Source organism: Nicotiana attenuata, chromosome 3 (genome assembly GCF_001879085.1).
Source record: "Nicotiana attenuata strain UT chromosome 3, NIATTr2, whole genome shotgun sequence".
Taxonomy (NCBI): domain Eukaryota; kingdom Viridiplantae; phylum Streptophyta; class Magnoliopsida; order Solanales; family Solanaceae; genus Nicotiana; species Nicotiana attenuata.
Genome location: NC_031991.1, coordinates 37,405,781 through 37,413,467, shown reverse-complemented (window position 1 = coordinate 37,413,467; position 7,687 = coordinate 37,405,781).

The window sequence follows — 7,687 nt, the reverse complement described above, 5'->3', positions numbered from 1 at the left end:
GAAACAGAACACAATATACAGGTATGGGGAACCGTACTGAACTTTACGCTGTTGCGGCGCGCAACCCGATCCGAACAACATAACCATGGCGGCGTGCCAACCGATCCATACGTAGAACTCACATAAGGAGATATACATCGGGCTAAATTTGCTCATTATACAACATACCGAATATCGGTCATAAGCACGCTAAGTGCATAATACCATCCCTGAGGGAACATATGGCGTCATAAGCCAAGAAACTCAAACACAACTGAGGTGCGATACAGAACCTAAGTCTCAAGAGCCATCCTGCTCACATAACATCATCGCCATGCGGAACCTTAACACATAAGAATTTACCAAGCCGTCTCACAACTCATACGGCGCAATACATCATTTCATGAAATATATCTGCCAATGAAATAACACTTTGACTACTCCCACATAAGGGGCGCGTTACTAAAATGAATACAACTGGCCTGACATAGGGCCCAAATTCACATTTACACCCATCCACCGACCTCAAGTCGATCCTGAACACATCAAACTAAGCCAATAACTCTTCAAAGGCCCATACTACTTTTCCTCTTTTCATAACACACTAGGACAACCATCGTAACCAGAGCAAACCTCCACAGTCCATAACCCAATAAACAGAGTGCCCTCCAGGCATAAATTCTCAAATTAATTATATTACCACAATCCTCACACTCGGTCTAGATCTTAAATCAGTCAAGTGACTACGCGCCATATTGTATGAAACCTTCCTGTGGGACACTCCCCCACAATCTACCATAACAATTTACTGGGTCCTACCTCCAACCCACCAACCGCACTAACGCTGAGAAACGATCAAGAATCATTAACCATGATACAAGCCCCCTTTACTAAGCACCAATCTCAGGTGATGCTGAAGACAATGCCAACTTACCTTAAACACCGAAGCTCCCTTCCTGCTCATCCGAGCCCGAGACATCCTTACCAGCACCAAGCTGCAACCTTGATCCTCACTTCGAATTCCCATGCTACTCACTGCACCAATGTGCAACATACGATAGAACACGATTTTAACATTAACACTTTAACACTTCATCATATAAGAACCTTCTACTTAACTCACTTCTGGAGTACCATAGGAGCACACGGGCGAATTTTTCATAACCGTAGAATAGGCAAATCTCTAAGTAGTGGTCTAAGCCACCATAGCCCCTTCCGGAATCTGCTTCCACACAACAAGCCACAACAATAGAAGGCTTCTGAATAACATCAATTGCGGCGGCTGACAAGCCTGATACGTACCATCACAAATCACTTACATGACTCGATCATACTGCAGAAACTGACTGCCAACACCCATATGCCAAATTCAACTGTGGCCAATCAACTACCTTCTTCCAATCTATCCTTGATTGCCTTAAAGACATTGCTGATTCCTTCCAACACATAACATACTCCTTTTGCACTTATTTACAATTATTTTTTGGCCAGAAATTCCAAATTTCAGCATTGTGCCTGCACTTTTAGACAGTTTTGCTCAGCAAAAGAAAGTTACCCTGTTTGTTGCTGCCAGTTTGGTTTAGTGTCAGTTGGTTCAGCAGGTTGTAAATGTAAATCTGTAGAGTTGTCTGCAGCATAATTTTCTGCTTGGTTCTAAATTTTAAATTTTGAGTTTGATCCTGCACAGTTGCTGAGTTGCTGAACCGGGCTGCTGAAATTTGCATAGCTGTAGATTCTGCACTGCTGCAGCCGAAGAACTGTCCTGATTTCTGCTATAATTCTACCTAGTTTTAGCTAGCTAGCTGAAGAGAATTTGATCTAGAAAAATCTGTTGGTTTGGGGCTGATGTTTGGTGATGAAAATTTAGAATGTGCTTCCTGTTTTCTAGATGCAACTTTTTATGTAAACTCTTATGATAGTCATTGATGAATCGTTTAGGTCCAGAATTTGCAAAGAAATGTACTACTGTTATGTTTATATTATGGAATTCCTGCAAGGTGCTTGAAGTTACATTTTAAGATTTTTAGTATGTAAATATATTTATTAAGTTTAATCTTGATATTTTAGTCTTAGTTTCACTTTTTTAGTTGGTTTATTTAACAAAATTAAAAAAAAACTACAAAAGAGTTACATTTTTAGAGTATTAGTTTTTTGTCACTTTGGATTATCCTTAAAATAAATAAAAAAATGAAAAAGAAGGAGAGAAAGAAGAAAGTAAAGAACGAAAAGAAAGAGATTTTTTTTTTTGGGATTACTACTCTTTTTTTTTGGGTGATGTGTTAAATGTTTATGGAAATTGCTTGAAGTGTAATGAGGCTGCAAAGTTGTTTGGTTAAACTACCATCGCTTCAGTTGTTCAAGAACATTGCTCGAGAGATTACCATTAGGCTGTAACTTTGTCAGTTATTATGAGGTTGTCAAGAATTGCAGAATTGACCAGTTTATGTGACCATCTTTTGTAAATGGTTTGGCCATCAACTAGTAGCTCATCTTTAAAAGAGGGTCAAGAGTTAGATAAGGTTGGATTTGTATCTTTGTTGCTTAGTATCAGATGGTTTTGGTGGTATTGAAATGGTTTCAAGTTGATTTTCAAAAAAAAAATAAAAAAATAAAAAAAATATTTTTTTGTTTCTTAGAGCTTTCATGGTTTGAGTTTTATAAAAAATAAACAAAAAAAAAGTGATGATGAGTTAGTTTATTTGCTTCATTCTCGATTTTCCAGAACTACGCAAAGATCTGATTCATGCGGGGTCATGATACGTAGGCAACCTACATAGGGTTCGATCGAATTATTTTTTATTATTAAAAGGAAAAAAAAGAAAAAAAAGGGAGGAAAAAAAACAAAAAAAGGGGTGAAATTATGGGACATGAGAAATGAGAGGAAAGAAAAGAGTGATAATTAGAAAAAAAAGAAGGAAAATGATCAAGCAAGTGCTAGAAAAGCAAAGGAAAGAGAGGATTGAAGTGAACAAATTGGGATGATGCCAACTGACCTTTGTACCCTCGAAGTCATTTTAGAACCGATAACTGTGACTAGGTGCATTGCATTAAATGTGATATTTTTAGCTGTTAAATGTCCTAACGCTAACATGATGTCTTCATTTTGTTCTCCTCATTATAGCAGAAGGGTGGTTGGTTTGTGGTTCTTAAAGTAACTCGTCCATACAACACAAGGTCAAAGGGCAAGGTAGCCATGGCTAGCAAAAACTTGGGCACAGGAGTTGTTGACCCGTCAAGGGAGGTTGTGGAGTCGGAGTCTGAATTGAAAGAGGAGGTCCAAAGGGTGAAACAACAGATGGCAGAAATGTATCAGTCTTGGATCAGGGGGCATCATCCACCTTCATTCCCCACTAACTACATTGAAAACCCTGCAACTGTCTCACCACTATCCCAAATCCAGATTCCCACTGCTGCTGATATCACCCCACAACCTTTTCACACTCTACCCGCCAAAACTACCTCATATACCGCTCCTTTGGCCACTCATGCTCTTGCAGCTCCTCCACCAACTATTTTTCCTTGATCCTCTAACGAGACTGTGTTCAAAGTCCCCGATGCCCAACACTATGCTCCAGAACCAACTTTCAAAGTCTCGGATCCGTACTCTCATGCTCCTCCTTTTGAGGCTCCTGGTGAAACTGAAAAGCCTGGTAAGACAGTGGAGCAAGATGAGATATCCAGGAAGGTGAAAATCTTAGAGCAATCTTTAAGAAGCATACAAGGTATAGGGAGCCAGATGAACGTGGCTTACAAAGACTTGTGCTTGTTTCCCGATGTCCAACTGCCTGCTAGGTTTAAGATGCCAAAGTTTGATTTATATGACGGGCACGGAGACCCCGTGGCTCATTTGAGAGGTTACTGCAGTAAGATGAGAGGCGTTGGTGGGAATGACAAATTATTGATGGCGTATTTCAGTCAGAGCCTGAGTGGGGCAGCTCTGGAGTGGTACACCCGCCAAGATGCTAATAAGTGGTACACGTGGGACGATATGGCTCAAGCTTTTGCCAGGCACTTTCAGTATAATATTGAAATCGTCCCGGATCGCAGGTCCCTCGCCAAGATGGAAAAGAGGCCTAATGAAAGCTTTAGGGAGTACGGGCTCAGATGGAGAGAGCAAGCTGCCAGAGTCGATCCCCCGATGAAAGAAAAAGAGATGGTCGACTACTTTCTTCAAGCTCAAGAACCAACTTACTTTGGGCATTTGATCACGGCTGTGGGTAGGCCTTTTAATTATGTGGTAAAAGTGGGCGAAATGGTAGAAGATGGGTTGAAGTCGAGCAAGATCGTGAGCTATTCTACTTTAAAAGCCACAACACAAGCAATTCAGAACGACACAGGAAGTTTGCTGGGTCAGAAGGAACACGATGATGTTGCCATGCTTGTTTTAGAGTCACGGCATGATCCAAAGGGTCCGCCTCACCAATATACCCAGCCTCAAATCCAACCCCAAACCTATCCCCGAGCTCCACATAATCCACCTCAGTATTATCCTCCGAACAATGTCCGGTCATATGTCCAACCATCAGGTCACTCCCTATGGCGAGCACCAGCACCGCATAATGCATTCTTGCCTTCACAACATTTTCGGGCACCCAACAACCCTAGAAAACAGGGGCAGGGAAGAGAACAAAGGAAAAGAAATAGTTTCACGCCAATTGGGGAGTCCTACACAAGCTTGTTTGAAAAGTTAAGGCATTCTGGCCTGATTGAGCCGCTCCTCGGCTATACTCCAGACCCACATGCAAAAGGCTTTGATCCTACTGTACGATGCATGTACCACTCTAATGTCCAAGGGCATAGCATTGAAGATTGTCGTTCTTTGAAAAGGGAAATAGAAAGAATGATTCAAGAAGGGTTAATTGTGATCAATGACAGTGACAGGGAGCATGCGAATCCTCTTGGGAACTTGCTGATTGAAGTTAATGATAATGAAGTTGTTAATGGTTTTGGCAATATTAATGTGGAACCCAGTGGATAAGATGTCGTGCTTGGTAATTGGAAAGATGCTCCATTTATTGGCTAGCTGAAGAGGAGTCTTGGTGGCTTAATTTGTTGTCGTTTTTGTTGTCCGGGTTATTTTCAGGGTGGTGATCCGGATATTTTCTTGTGACTCAAACCCTTCTATCCTTTTATTTTGCCTAGTTTGTTTAGTCGCAGTAGCTCGTTTAGTGTTGTCTAGGTTTGTCCCAAGGTTGTAAACCCAATTTAGTTTGCTTGTTTTGTTGTTCAAACCCTTTCACCATCTGTCTAATGCAATTTTCTATTTTCTGTTATTTCTAGTCATTTTTGTTTAGTTCTTTTTTCCTTTTATAGTTCTTTTCCTGCTGACTCTAGTGACATGACATGCACGCGTAATTCTCAGCCTGGTTTTAAAAGTCAGTTTAGTCATGAAGCAATGAAATAATTTTGAAGATGCAGGGATATCTGAGGGAAATAAGTGAAGGCATTTTGAGATCACTTCAAACCCGAATTGTGTGAAACTGGGGCAGATAAAACACAGAGAAACCTTATTGGAGTGCATCATGCCGCATCAGGTTGAAGCTAAAGGCAAGTTTGCCCGAATTGTTAGGGGTCGTTAATGGTAAGGAGAAGTGAGAGTGTTGTCCAAAGGTTCTTTGCATTCAACAGATGTAGAAGGCGAATGTGTGGATATGGTTATCAAGTTTGGTACAATGAAAAGATGTTACGAATGTTTTCCTTGGTTTGTTAAATGTGTTGTTTGTACTTGGCATTTTTTGAAAATTGGAATGACGAAGGCATTTTGTTCTGCTATCTAAACACCTTATCCTTCGTTACCCCTTTGAGCCTTATTTATTTTCTTTCATACCCCTCTTTCGGAATCAGTAGCAAAGATCAGAAACACAAGCGTAAAAGATAAGTAAAGGAAAAAGAGAAAAGGAAAGAATGAAAAGAGAGAGAAGGAAAAAAGGAAGAAGAAAAGAAAAAAATAGAAAAGAGAAGAAAAAGCAAAAAAAAGAAAAAGAAAAAAACAAAACAACAAAAAGAGAAAAGGAAGAAAGAAAAGAAAAGAAGAGAAAGAGGAAGAAAAAGAAAAGAGAAATCACAACAACAAAGTAATTTCTATGTCCTGAACTACGTTTGACTTGATCCCGAAAGGGTACGTAGGCAGCCTCTCTCTGAGGTTGAGTCACGCCAAAATAAAAATCCAAAAGTCCCCAAGAGAGAAACTGGGGCAGAAGTTGTGGTTGTTGTGAGAAAGTTGATTCCGAAAGTTGTAATTTTGAACCCATGTTGAATTGTTTGAGCCTTTGATACCCTCTCTTTCTAACCCTATCCAAAAGCCCACATTACGGTCCAAAGAAAGACCTTCCGATCAGTCTTCAAGAGATGCCAAGTCAAGCGACTAGAGGTGAATCATATCAGGGGCAACACTCCGGTCCAAACAAGGGAAATGAACAATGAGAGAGTCTTGTTGATGAAAACCCTCACGGGTGCCGCAAGGCGATGAAAGCTGAGAGAAATCAAAAATGAGAGAGTCTTATTGGTGAAAACCTTCACGGGCACCATAAGGCGACGGTGAGATGAGAGAAAGACCAAAATGAGAGAGGCTTGATGGTGAAAACTCTTCGGGCACTACAAGTCGGATAAGGATTGTGAATCAGATTGGATAAGCGGAGCATTGAAGCCCAGTTTCACGGTTTAGGGGTATAACTGGAGCTGAACATCAGATTTGCTTAACAGAATAGGCTGCATGTGCATGTCATGGTCATTAGAGTTGGTATCCATATCCGATAGGTCTCTACTTTGTAGTTTTCTTGCTAGGAATCATCTGCTTCCATTGTCCTCTACTCAGTTCCTTTTGTCTTGCTTACTCCCTCTTCCTGAGTCTGTTTGGTCAGAACAAGTGAGAAATGACTTCAAAATTTGCCACCAGCTTTCCAATTGCACAAAAAGGGATCTGGTTAGCACATCAAAGCGTCATAAGTCCGGAAAGAACAACAAGCGCATTGAGCTGGTAGCAATCAACATGCTTCAGAGTCGTGTGAAATACAAAGGTTTGGTATATATCAATTCATGAACAATGCAACAGATGGAGATTTAGGGTGAACGGATCAAAGGTGTTCTCTGTGATAAGAGTGACAAAAAAAGTGGTTAACTAGTGACAAGCAAGGTATTCCAAGCAGAAATCAAAGTTATTATGGCAAGTGAAGGAGCAATAGACCTCAAGGCCAAGGCCAGTAGTTTAAGTCAAGAAAGAATAGTGTACGCACCGAGTGGGTGGCAATTGACGCGCTTTGGGATTCATGTGAAACAAAAGGTTTGGTAAATTTCAGTTCATGAGCAATGCAACAGATAAAGGGTATTGGGTCAGGACGGAGAAGAGGTATTTTTTGTGATAAGGGTGACAGAGAAATTGGTTAGTCAATAAGCAAGCAATGTCTTTCAGAGTGAAATCAAAGTTATCATGGCACGTGGAGGAGCAATCGCCCTCAAAGTCAAGGCCACAAACCAACCACCATGTTTCAAACTCACAAGTTTTCTTTGTCTGAAACAGGGATGAAAGCTATGTTCATATCAAAGCTTGGAAGCTGGAAATTTTCAGGTGTAATGCGCCAGATTTGCTTACGCAAAGGCTATTTAGAAGATCACACATCACCCCTAGGAGAAACGCTGCCTAGTCTGGGTTTTCAAGTTATATTTTGTTGTAGGAGACGCACTTCCTAAACTGAGGTTTTACCCCTAGGAG